The 13,053-nt window shown below is 42.4% G+C and overlaps 1 pseudogene; it reads left to right on the forward strand.

The window, feature by feature from the left end:
* The first annotated feature begins 26 nt into the window (after positions 1 to 26).
* The window catches only part of LOC105886418, a 98,415-nt pseudogene continuing 85,388 nt past the window's right edge, over positions 27 to 13,053 (forward strand).

Genomic DNA, 13,053 nt, shown 5'->3' on the forward strand with positions numbered 1-13,053 from the left:
GGGGGGGTTGGTGGCTTCGCTTTGCCATGAGTTTACCGCAGAAACCGGCTCTGAAATCAGGCTCAGCGGCTGCAGCAGGAACCGGACCCGGCACCGGAGCGGCGGCGGCGGCGGCAGCAGCGGTACCGCCTCCTCACCCGGCGGCGGCAGCAGCGGCGGCGGCGGCGGCAGCAGCAGCGGCCCCTCCTCACCCGAACATCAGGGCCCTCCAGACCCAGGCGCCCCAACAGTATCCTTTTCACCTTCCTGCTGGCCCTTCAACTCTTGTAGCTGCAGCCCAGGGAGACTCTTACGGTACCCTGCTGTTGGCTGCCATAGTCCAGTTAGGAAAGGGGCTACTGTTCAGGCCTCCGCACCGGGCTTGGCCAGAGCTTTTGGGGTGCCACGGAAGCAGCACTGCGGGGGATCCCGGGACTCTGCAATATTGTGAAAACTAGCTCCACTCAAGCCATGTTTCTGCAGCCCTTCTCTTTTAAAGCTGGGAGATCCTTGTCTTCTCTTCCCTTAACAACCCCCCCCCCCTTTTTATTAGGCAGAATTTGCTGGTGCCTGGACCAGCCCTGCAGGGTAGGGCTTTTCTCTTGATTGTCGTGAGGATTACACCCTCTTACTCCTCGTTTCCCCTCAGTTCCCCCTGCAGCAGAGGGCATGGTGGGTTTACCTAATTCTTTATTATTTATACATGATAAACTTTATTGGTAAATTTCCTGTTTGAAACTAATCAGCTCGTTTCCGAGGTAAGTTGGATTTTCAATCTACCGTGAGAGTGTACAGCAAGCCCTCCCTCTGGCTAATGTGTTTTGGCGATTGGGGGAATTGTGATGTGGTTTTTGTGGGTAGAACGCGATCTCAGGAGGAAATGTTACACCGGACGCTTCCCTGTCTTTGACCTTTTTAAAGGAAGAGGAAGTTAACTGACATTACCCATCACCCCCAAAAGTCTCACTTCTTGGAAGGCTTGTGTTATACTTAATATTTTTAATGGGCATTAATTCTTTATAGGCCTGATGTCTAGAGAGTATCAGGGCTCCTGCAAGAAAGTCTGGTATTGCATGTTTCTAATTTTATGTTATTTGCTCGATTGTAGAATTTTGGACAGCTTTGATTGAAAGGACTTGGTGACAAGGTATTTTAGTTAAAAGGTAGCTGGTGAAGGTAAAATGTTGAATTCATGAATTCCACGGAGATTTAGGAAAATGTTACCTACCTGAGAATAATATTACATCATGCACCCCCTCCTCCCCACATCTGTTGTTATTTCTGTAATACAATAAATAATATTGGATGTTAGATGTGTTGTGTTTTTGTATTTGTGTCATCGTGTGTTTGACTTCTAGAGATTGTAGGATGTTTGAGCAAATTAGAAGCTAACTGCTGTGAGGTCTCCAGGTTATTTCACAGTCTGTAGTTTGAGCCTTGTTTATATACATTACTTTGAGAAGAGAAAGGCATCTCCTTTCTAGAGTCATTTCAGGTCATTGTTTGGTTTCTGTCAAGTGTCATTTTCCCTGCTCTTTATTGTAGTTCACATTTTTCATTCCAGGCGGGGTGGTACAGAGTGAAGATAAATTCCATTCCAGTGTGATGTGTGTACTGATTTCATAATGTTTTATCCTGCCTGATTCTGTTCAATTAAGAATTGTTCACTGATGAGAATGTTTAGTGATAACTTAGTGTTGCTTGTGGAAAATCTAGTTAGTTTTGATCTATAACTCTAGTTGCTTTACTGTAGGGGAAAAGGTAGGCTGGTTTGCCCACTTCAAGGCAGAGTTCAGTGCTGGATCTCTCAAACATAGCTTCACTTAATACTCTGTGAGTTCAAATTCCTTTCTAATTTGAGGTTTTTTTTTTTTTTTTTTTTGATTGCCCATACTTGGTTAGGACTTTCAAGTTTCTGTATTGTGCCACCAAGTAAATTGTTTATTACTTGCATCTTTTAGCTGTTGAAGCAATTAAATAGAAACGAAAGGAAGCCCATATAGTAGGTTTTCTTGATCTACAAAGTAAGACAGTGTTTGATGAATTTCGTGGCTTATTTGGACACAAAGAGTGGTCACTGAAGTATTTCAAGTGTGCTTTTCCACTATGTATTTCACAGGGGAAGGACTTAAAAAAGCTCTGAGTTGGTCACAGCATAAAAGTAGTTACTAACGCTGCAACATAAATTTATTTTGAATAATAGAAGTGGTTGTTAAAGGGGATAAATTTAAGATATATGAGTGGTGCCTGTGGCTCAAGGAGTAGGGCATCCGCCCCATATACTGGGGGTGGTGGGTTCAAGCCCAGCCCCAGCCAAAACTGCCAAAAAAGAAAGAAAAAAAGAAAGAAAATTTAAGATGTAATTTCCTATGGCGATGATTTTTAAATGCATTATAGTAATATAATATACCATACTTAGTTTTTTGTGGCTGTAAAATAAATTTTCCTCTTGATGTGTTTTACAACTCTTGTTATCTTCTATTTGCTGAAAGGCTACAATTGCTTAAGTATAAAAGCTTATATAAGTAGTAAATGAAGTATAGGTAATAGATTTCATCAGAACACACCAATGATGTGTTGTTATCTGCCAGTAAAGGGGAATTGGTTAAAAATAGATTCTGCTGGCTTAGCGCCTATAGCTCAACCAGCTAAGGCGCCAGCCACGTACACCCAAGGTGGTGGGTTCGAATCCCCAGCCTGGACCCGCCAAGCAACAATGACGGCTGCAACCAAAAAATAGCGGGGCGTTGTGGCAGGCGCCTGTGGTCCCAGCTACTTGGGAGGCGGAGGCAGGAGACTCGCTTGAGCCCAGGAGTTGGAGGTTGCTGTGAGCTGTAATGCCATGGCACTCTACCCAGGGGGACAGTTAGAGGCTCTGTCTCAAAAAAAAAAAAAAAAAAAAAAAAGATTCTGCTTTTCTACCCTGAGAGAGTATGGGAATTCGTAGTGACTCAACTGGTCATTGATGAGTTGATAACATTAAAGCATGGACATAGGAGTGCAGAGCTGCAGTTGCTCTTTTTCTTGGCTTGACTAGATCTCTAGTTTTTTGGAATAAAACTGTTGGGACAGTTGTGTTTGCATTGAACTAGTAAGTTCAGAGAGTATTTTAAATTTGTAAAAATAATAGAAAGATTGGCGTGGCATGATATTCTTCATCTGTACTTAACTGTTTAAATGATATCAGAAATGAGGGGAAATGTTATCAATAATAGGTTTAAATGTAAAGTGGAGCATCATTGTTGCTTGGTAGAGCCCATAAGGCTTTTTTAAGCAGAGGCCTTTTCTGCAAAGAGGGAGAGGATGGAGCCTGGAGAAGGGCAGGCTGGGATGGTGGAGGCTGGAAGAAGAAAAACCTTGATGTGAAAAGTACTAAAGGAATGGAGAAATATGCTTAGAGTGTCTATAACATAACCCAGTAAGTAATTTATAGCTTATGAAATTGGTGCTTTAAAATGTTTGCTTTAAGACGTGCCTCTTCACTGTCCCAGTATGAGATTCTGAGGGGCTCTGTTAAGAATTACTTAAGATTCTTTTATGGGTTACAAACAACTTTGATATTCTGATGAAAGCTATGTAGATCCTCTCCATGTAAAAACTCTGCCTACACAGAAAATCTTATACTTTCAGGGGTGGCTCTTGGCCCAATTAAAAGCCTACCCTTTAGGCCAGGCATGATGGCTTAGCAGTTTGGGAGGCTGATGCAGGTACATTGCTTGAGGTCAGGAGTTTGAGACTAGCCTGAGCAAGAGCGAGATTCTGTGTCTACTAAAAATAGAAAAATTAGCCAGGCGTTGTGGTAGGTGCCTACAGCCCCAGCTACTTAGGAGCCTGAGGCAGTGGGATGGCTGGAGCCCAAGAGTTTGAGGTTGCTGTGAGCTGTAATGCCATGGCATTCTATTGAGGGTGACAGAGTGAAACTCTGTCTCAAAAATGAAAATCAGGCTTGGCACCTGTAGCTCAGTGGTTAGAGTGACAGCCACGTACACCATGGCAGGTTTGAACCTGGCCTGGGGCTGCTAAACAGCAATGACAACTGCAACAAAAAAAAAACAGGTGGGCGCTGTGGTAGGTGCTTGTAGTCCTAGCTACTTGGCAGGCTGAGGCAAGAGAATCACTTAGGCCTAAGAGTTTCAGGTTCCTTTAAGCTGTGATACCATGTCACTCTACTGAGGGTGATATAGTGAGACTCTCTCAAAAAGAAAAAAAAAATAGTATTTATTGAGTTCCTATTGTTCTGATGGTCATCTGTACATAATTTTGTTTAAATCTGGCAAGTACTCTACTAAGGTAGGTATTGCCCCTGTTATACAGATGAGGAAACCGAAGTGCAGAGAAGTTAAGTAATGTTTCAAAGGTTATCCTACTAAATGTGGTCTGTGATTCTAATTGGTATGACTGACAAGAAAGCTTATGAATGCCCTTTGTACTGTGCCAGGCTATTTCTTATGCAGTCAGCATATGGGGATGGGAGGAGGATACTCTGGTATATTTGAGAGCGAGGGGAAGGTCTCTATTTAGAAAAGAAATTCTGTGTAGTAATCTAGAATACAATAGTACTGTAGCTTGTTTTATTATTTATTTATTTATTATAGAGATGTAGTCTCACATTATCACCCCCGGTAGAGTGCTATAGCGTCACAGCTCACAGCAACCTCCAACTCCTGGGTTTAGGCGATTTTCTTGCCTCAGCCTCCTGAGTAGCTGGAACTACAGGCACCTGCCACAACATCTGACCATTTTTTATTGCAGTTGTCATTGTTGTTTTAGCTGGCCTGGGCCAGATTTGAACTCGCCAGCCTCAGTGTTCTGTGGCTGGCGCTATAACTGCTGTGCTGTGAGCCCCGAGCCTGTAGCTTGTTTTAGTCAGTTCATAGCCACACAGTGGAGGTCAAGTACGTAGGCTTTCTTTACCTCACTGAGCCTTAAAGCATAGGGCTGCCACATTTGATTCAATTCATGTTCTTGCTTGTTCAGAAGTTACCAAGGCCTTCACCAAATACCATTATATTTAGCAGCTGGCTAGATTTCTGTAGTTCATGTAGTGGCCAATATTCTTTCTGTTTCTAAGTCCCACCATCAAGAAACTTAAAAAAAAAAAAAGAAAAGAAACATGGTCTTGGCTATGTGGGGTGGCTCATACCTGTAATCCTAGGACTCTGGGAGGCTGAGGCAGGAGGACTGCCTGAACTCAGGACTCCTCGAGAACAGCCTGAGCAAGAGTGAGACTCCATCTGTACTAACAAAATAGAAAAATTAGCTGGTCACTGTGGCAGGCACTCCAATCCCAGCTGCTTGGAAAGCTGAGGCAAGAGGATCACTTGAGGCCAAGAGTTTTTAGGGTGCTGTGAACTCTGGTGATGGCACACTACTTCAGAGGGAGTGGCACAGTGAGACTGTGTCTCAAAAAAAGACAGGGTCTTATTCTCAGGATAGAAAGCAGTGGCATAATTATAGCTCACTACAATCTCCAACTCTTGGGCTCAAGCCATCCTCCTGCCTCAGCCTTCCAAGTAGCTAGGATTACAGTGTAAGCCCCATTACGCCTAGCCTGAAAGTGTCAAATATTGAATGCAGATCCTTCTATGAGAAAAGAGAGAGACAGGTACAAGAGGGACATAAAAAAGGAAGAAAGTTAGTTTGCTTGAGTTACTGCTCAGGTGCTGCTACACATTGTCTTAGACTTACAGGTTTCAAAGTGGGGTATTTGCTATACTTGATTTTAGCCAAAAGGCTGAGAAGCAATCAAAGTAAGATATTTTCTATCAAACCATGGGGATTTAAACCACCTGAGAGCTGTATGTTGCTTTTAGGGTTTCTAATAAGATTTTTTTTTGAAAGGTCTTAAAATGTTTGAGAACTGGTTTTTTTTTTTTTTTTTGGCTGGGGTGGGTTTGAACCCACCACCTCCGGTATATGGGGCTGGTGCCCTACTCCTTTGAGCCACAGGTGCTGCCCAACCACATTTTTTATTTTTTTTGAGACGGAGTCTCACTATGTTGCCCTTGGTAGAGTGCTATGACATCACAGCTCACAGCAACCTCAAACTCTTGGGCTTAAGCAATTCTCTTGCCTCAGCCTCCCCCGTAGTTTAGACTACAGGCACCTGCCACAACACCCGGCTATTTTTGGTTGCAGTTGTCAATGTTGTTTAGCAGGCCCAGGTTGGGCTCAAACTCACAAGCCTCAGTGTATGTGGCTGACACCCTAACCACTGAGCTACGGGCCCCACCTAAAAAACACATTTTAAAACATGGAAGCCAGGTGTGGTGGCTCATGCCTGTAATCCTATCACTCTGGGAAGCTAAGGTGGATTGCATGAGTTTAGGAGCTCTAGACCGGCTTTGGCAGCTTAAGCCCTGTCTCTACCAGAATATAAGAAAAATTAGCTGGGCGTGGTGGTGTGCACCTGCATTCTCAGTTACTTGACAGACTGAAGCAAGAAGTTGGAGGCTGCAGTGAGCTGAGATTATGCCACTGTGCTCTAGTCTGGGCAACAAAGGTGAAACTCTCTCTTTAAAAAACAAATAAAAAAGCAGCCATAATGGAGAAGATCACTGTATTTTAGCCATTCATATTGGGGCTTCAGTATGAATGGCAAGTTTATGAATTCATTTATTCAGCATCTACTTGGGCTACATCTAAGGTTGAAAAGTTAAGAGTAGAATTTTGCCTTCAAAACATGGTCCAGGCTAGGGGTGGTGGCTTATACCTATAGTCAATCTCAGCACTCTGGGAGGCTGAGGCGGGCAGATTGTGTGAGCTCACAGGTTTGAGACCAGCCTGAACTAGAGCAAGACCCTGCCTCTAAAAATAGTTGGGTGTTGTGGCAAATACCTGTAATCCCAGCTACTGAGGAGGCTGAGGCAAGAGAATCACTTGAGCCCAGGAGTCTGAAGTTGCTGTGAGCTATGATACCATAGTACTCTACCGGGGCTGACAAAGTGAGACTCTGTCTCAGAAAACAAAACAAAGACCATGGTCCGGAAGATAGACAGGATAACATGAGGCAAATGCAATGGTAACTTTACTTCAAGTGTAGTCCTGGGAGGGAAGAATTTGGGCTTCCAAGAGGTTGTTGACATCTGAGCTTAATTAGAAGGGTGAATAAGAATTGACCCTGGTTTACATATTTCTTTTCTAGCCTACTTTTCCAAATTCCATTGCTGTTGCTGCTGCATAGATTTTTTTTTTTCTAGTTCTGAATCCAAATGCTATATAGAATATCTTTTTTTTTTTTTTTTTTAGGAGAGCTTGCTTTGTTGCCTAGGCATGAGGGCAGTAGCATGATCATAGCTCACTGCAACCTCAAACCTCTGGGTTCAAGTGATCTTCCTGTCTCAATCTCTTGAGTAGCTGAGGCTATAGGTGTGCACCACTGTACCTGGCTAATATATCAGAGATGAGGTCTCACTCTTGCTCAGGCTGGTCTTGAATTTCTGACCTCAAGTGATCCTCCCATCTTAGCCTCCCAGAATGCTAGGATTACAGGTCTGAGCCACTGTGCCTAGGCTTGCATTATAAGAAATGGATTTTGGTCACATTTCAGGTTGTTTTGCTGGAGCAGAGAAACTAGAGGAGGTGCCAGAGAAAGTGACAGTAAAAACAGAATTGCTACAGATTCAAAGTATCTTCTGCATCATTATCTGAGGAATTAGTGTTATATATGAGGAGAAGATATGTGTCTGGTCTGAGGTATTCTTGGTATCTTTCTCACTCCATCTCACAATACTCCTGCCCTTTTGATAGTAAACTTTGGCTTGCAGACAATACCTGCTAGCCCTAAAATATTAGCAGATTTAGTTTGGTCTGTTGAGAAATGCACCTGATTTGGAGTCAAGAAATCTGAATTTGAGTTTGGCTGTTTCATTTTAATATCTGTCTTACCTTAGACTAGTCATGTAACTGTTCTGGGCATCAGTTTTCTCTTCTCTAAAATGTAAGGACTACTAGACTAATTTATTCAGTTATTTTCTTCAACTATAGTGGTTTATGATTCTCAAGATTGTGCTTTGAGGTTTGTTTTGTTCTTGAAAGTAGAGGGGAAGGTTTTACAGAGACCAGTTGATTGTCTGATGGTAAGTGACATGTTTCTGTGGTAGATTATTGATGTTAGAAGATGTTGACATGGAGCAGAAGCAAGGCAATTTTGCTCATATAAGAAGCCTCTGGTTTTTGGCCAGCTAATGTTAGAGTTACCCAGAGACTAAAGTACCTCTATTACTTTTATCAGTGAAGACTGTATAGTGACTATAGAAGAAGGTTACCGTGGTCATTTGCTGGCTTGCACTAGCTTATGATATAGCTGGTTCATTAAGAGGGAAAGTAAGTTCTGGAATAAACTCCCGTGATGAGACACAATCTACTTTTACTTTAGGAATAATATTTGGAGCTAATATAATAGGAAACTAACTCTTCCCTGATTATTGGCCAGGCATATGACTTCAAACAGTATGTACACTGCAGCTGAGATTTACTTGGATGAAATATTGCAGGATCCCAAGCTACTTCTGTATTCTCATATGGCTTCCAGTTCTTTGGCTTGCTGCCAGCCAAAAAGAGTTTCAGTCTCCTGTAGCTTAGCTGAAATTTGAGATAGTTGAAACTATTTTAAGTACATTTGAAATTTGTCAGTTTTTGTGACCTTTATTAGCTAGCTAGTAGTTGTTTTGTACTTTTTTGAGCACATTGTGTGCTGCCTGACTCTTAGGAGATACTGAATTTCGTCAATAGAATGTAAATTCCCTGAAGGTGGAGGTTTTGGTCTGTTCATTTTTGAATTGCCGGCACCTACAATAGTGCCTGACAGATAGTAGGCAGTCTGTAAATACAGTATTTATTAAATGAAATGTTGGTTAAGTAAATTGGAGTCTGGGAATCATTTTTAAGATTAGTTTTGGGACTAAGATAGAGGGCATCACCAATTCACTTTTAGCATTCAAGGCTGCCCTGAAATTGTTTTGCACTGATGTGTAATTGAATTGAAAATAGTCCTGTAATTTCCTTTGAGATGGAATAGCATTGACCTAGTTTACAAAATTATCTAAAGTGACTGAGATGTATTTGAAGTACATGTAGATATATAGATACTGAGGATTAGGATCGGAATAAAGGCTGAAGAGGAACAATATCTGTAGTCGAATATTATTATTAAAAAACTTGTCTTGGGAATTGACCTCTTTCCTTATTGATGGATATTTAGCTTATCTCCAATTATTATTATTATTCTTTTGAGACAGTGTCTCTGTCAGTCAGGCTAGAGTATAGTGGCCTCATTGTAGCTTATTGCAACCTCAAACTTTGGGCTGAAGTGATCCTCCTGCCTTAACCTCCATAGTACCTGACACTGTAGGTGCATGGCACATTACCAGGCTTACCTTTTCTATTTTTAGGAGAGATGAGGTCTTGTTCTTGCTCAGGCTGCTCTCTCACTCCTGACCTCAGGCAGTCCTCCCACCTTGGTTCGCAGAGTGCTAAGATTATAGGTGTAAGACACCAAGCCTTGCCTTTCCTGGTATTTTTTTCTGTGGGTTTTAATTAATTATTTTATTTTATTTTTTTACTAGTCAAGAGTATAGGTTTTAATTTTAATGGACTTGGATTTAAATACTGTCCTTTTGTGATATGACATAAGGTCATAAAGGTCATGCTACATATGCAGTTTTGTATCTTGCTTATGTTGTTACTTAATCATCTGCCAACAATGTGCTTTCGAATAAATAAATAATTTATTCGTTTTCATGTATAAAAGAAGTTTTTATTTGGAAAGGTTTTTGTTATTTTTATTTATTTATTTTTTTGAGATAATCTCACTCTGTTTGCCCAGGCTACAGAAGGCCATGGTGTCAGCCTAGTTTACAGCAACCTCAAACTCCTGGTTTTTTTTTTTTTTGGAGACAGGAGCCTCAAGCTATCCCCCTGGGTAGAGTGCCGTGGCATCTCAGCTTACAGCAACCTCCAACTCCTGGGCTCAAGCGAGTCTTCTGCCTCTGCCTCCCAAGTAGCTGGGACCACAGGCACCCGCCACAACGCCCAGCTATTTTTTTGGTTGCAGCCATCATTGTTGTTTGGCGAGTCCAGGCTGGATTCGAACCCACCACCTTGGGTGTACGTGGCTGGCGCCTTAGCCACTTGAGCCACAGGCGCTGAGCCGTTTTTTTTAATTTTTTTTTTTTGAGCCAGAGTCTCACTATGTCGCCCTTGGTAGAGTGCTATGGCGCCACAGCTCACAGCAACTTCAAGCTCTTGGGCTTAAGTGATTCTCTTGCCTCAGCCTCCCAAGTAGCTGGGATTACAGACACCTGCCACAATGCCCGGCTATTTTTTTTGTTGTTGCCATTGTCATTGTTGTTTAGCTGGCCTGGGCTGGGTTCAAACCTGCCAGCCTAGGTGTATGTGGCTGGCGCCCTGCCCACTGAGCTATGAGCACCACCCAAACTCCTGGGCTCAAGTGTTCCTCCTGCCTCAGCCTCTTGAGTAGCTGGGACTGTAGGTGCCTGCCATAATGCCCAGCTAATTTCTATGTTTTTAGTAGAGATGGGGGGGGGTGGTGTCTCACTCTTGCTCAGACTGGTCTTGAATTCCTGACCTCAAGTAACTCTCCCACCTCAGCTTCCCAGAGTGCTAGGATTATAGGTGTGAGCCACCTTGCCCAGCCTATTACTTGCTTTTTTTTTTTTTTTTGAGACACAGTCTCACTTTGTCACACTTGGTAGAGCGCCATGGTGTCATAACTCACATACTGTTTTTTTAAATGGTTTTATTCAGATAAGATTCCCATACCATCTAAACACCCGTATAGAGTGTACAGTTGAGTACTTTTTTTTTTTTTGGTAGAGACAGAGTCTTACTTTATTGCCCTCGGTAGAGTGCCGTGTTGTTATACAGCTTACAGCAACCTCCATCTCCTGGGCTTAGGCCATTCTCTTGCCTCAACCTCCCGAGTAACTGGGACTACAGGTGCCCGGCACAGTGCCCGGCTATTTTTGTTGTTGTTGTTGTTGCCGTTAGGCCAGGGCTGGGTTTGAACCTGCCACCCTCAGAATATGGGGCCGGCGCCCTACGCACTGAGGCACAGGTACTGCCCTGGTTTTGAGTATTTTTAAGAACATTGAGAATTGTACAACTGATACCACAATTTTAGAACAATTTCATCACTCTCGAAAGAAACTCATTTGATTCTGTATTCTTCTTCCAATTTTCTGTGCCCTAGGCAAGGACTCATTTCCTTTCTGCCTCTGTATATTTGCCTACTCTGTACATTCTGTATCAGTGGAATAATATAAAATATGTCCCTACCAATAGTGTGTGAGAGTTGCAGTTTCTTGACTTCCTTTCCAACACTTGTCATTGTCTTTGTGATTATAGGCCATACTAGTGGGTGTGAAGTGGTATCTCATCATTATTATTATTTTTGAAACAGAGTCTCACTTTGTCGCCCTTTATAGAGTGATGTGGCATCATAACTCACAACAACCTCAAACTCTTGGGCTCAAGTGAGTCTCTTGTCTCAGTCTCCTGAGTAACTGGGATTATAGGCGCCCGCCAGAATGCCTGGCTATATTCTAGAGATGGGATCTTGTCTTGAGATCGGGGCTGGTCTTGAACTCCTGAGCTCAAGCAATCCACCTGCGTTGGCCTCCCATATTACTAGGATTATAGGCATGAGCCACTGCACACTGCCTTAAAAGTTTTACTTTTGATGAGGCCTAATCTGTTTTTCTTGTAGCACTTTGCTTTTATAGTTAAGTCTGAAAGGGATTTCTTAACCTAAGGTTACTAAGATTTACTTTCCCTTTGTGTTTTCTTCTTAGAGTTTCATAATTTTAGCTCTTATATTTAAGTCTTTGACACCTTTTGAATTAATTTTTGTGTGAGGGATGAAGTAGGGGTCCAATTTTATTCTTTTGCACGTGGCTATTTGTGTCAGTACCATTTGTTGAAAGGACTGTTCCTTGCCCTTTGAATCAGTTGGATTTCTTTTTTGTTTTCTATTAGTAGACTGACATGACGGAAACAATATCTTTAAAGATTTATTTGGTTGAGGAGTGTAAGTTGAAAAGAGGAGTGGATGGCTCGGTGCCCGTAGCACAGTGGTTTTGGTGCCAGCCACATACACCGAGGCTGGCAAGTTTGAACCCGGCCGGGCCAGCTGAGCAACAGTGACAACTGCAACAAAGAATAACTGGGGTGGGAGGCGCCTGTGGCTCAAAGGAGTAGGGCGCTGGCCCCATATACCCGAGGTGGTGGGTTTAAACCTGGCCCTGGCCAAAAACTGCAAAAAAAAAAAAAAAAAAAGAGCTGGGCATTGTGTCGGGTACCTGTAGTCTCAGCTACTCGGCAGCCTGAGGCCAGAGAATTCCTTAAGCCCAAGAGCTTGAGGTTGCTGTGAGCTCTGATGCCATGGCACTCTACTGAGGATAACATAACGAGACTATCTCAACAACAACAACAACAAAGAAATGAGGAGTGGAAAAGTTTAAGAGAAGAAATGGCATCACAGAACCAAGGTTTTATAATTAAAGTGCTTCAGATTTAGTAAGATGTGCTGTTTATAAAATAGGACCCATTGAATAAACAAACTTTGATCATTTCTATTTTTTTTTTTAATAATGCCCAGAAAACAGAACTACTCAGTATAGATTTTGCCTGTTTTTATTAATAAGATAAATTTCTATTAGGCTGAAATAACTTTTTTTTTTTGTTTGAGATAGAGTTTTATTTTGCTCTTGGTAGAGTGCTGTGGCATCATAGTTTATAGCAACTTCAAACTCTTGGGTTCAAGCAATCCTCTGCCTCAGCCTCCTAAGTAGCTGGGACTGCAGGTGCCCAGCACAACACCTGGCTATTTCTTTTTTTTAAAGAGATGGGATCTCTTGCTCAGGCTGGTCTTGAACTTGTGAGCTCAAGTGATACACCCACCTTGGCCCGTATACAGAGTGCTATGGGTTAGTCACCATATCCAGCCTTGAAATAGCTTTGTAAAAAATATAGAATGGCATTTAGACTATTTTGTTCTCCTGTGAATAATTGAAATTGTGGGCTCAGTGCCTATAGCTCAACCGGCTAAGGCGC

The sequence above is a fragment of the Otolemur garnettii genome, unplaced genomic scaffold (assembly GCF_000181295.1).
Source record: "Otolemur garnettii isolate 467f Iridium unplaced genomic scaffold, OtoGar3 scaffold00009, whole genome shotgun sequence".
NCBI classification, from domain to species: Eukaryota; Metazoa; Chordata; class Mammalia; order Primates; family Galagidae; genus Otolemur; species Otolemur garnettii.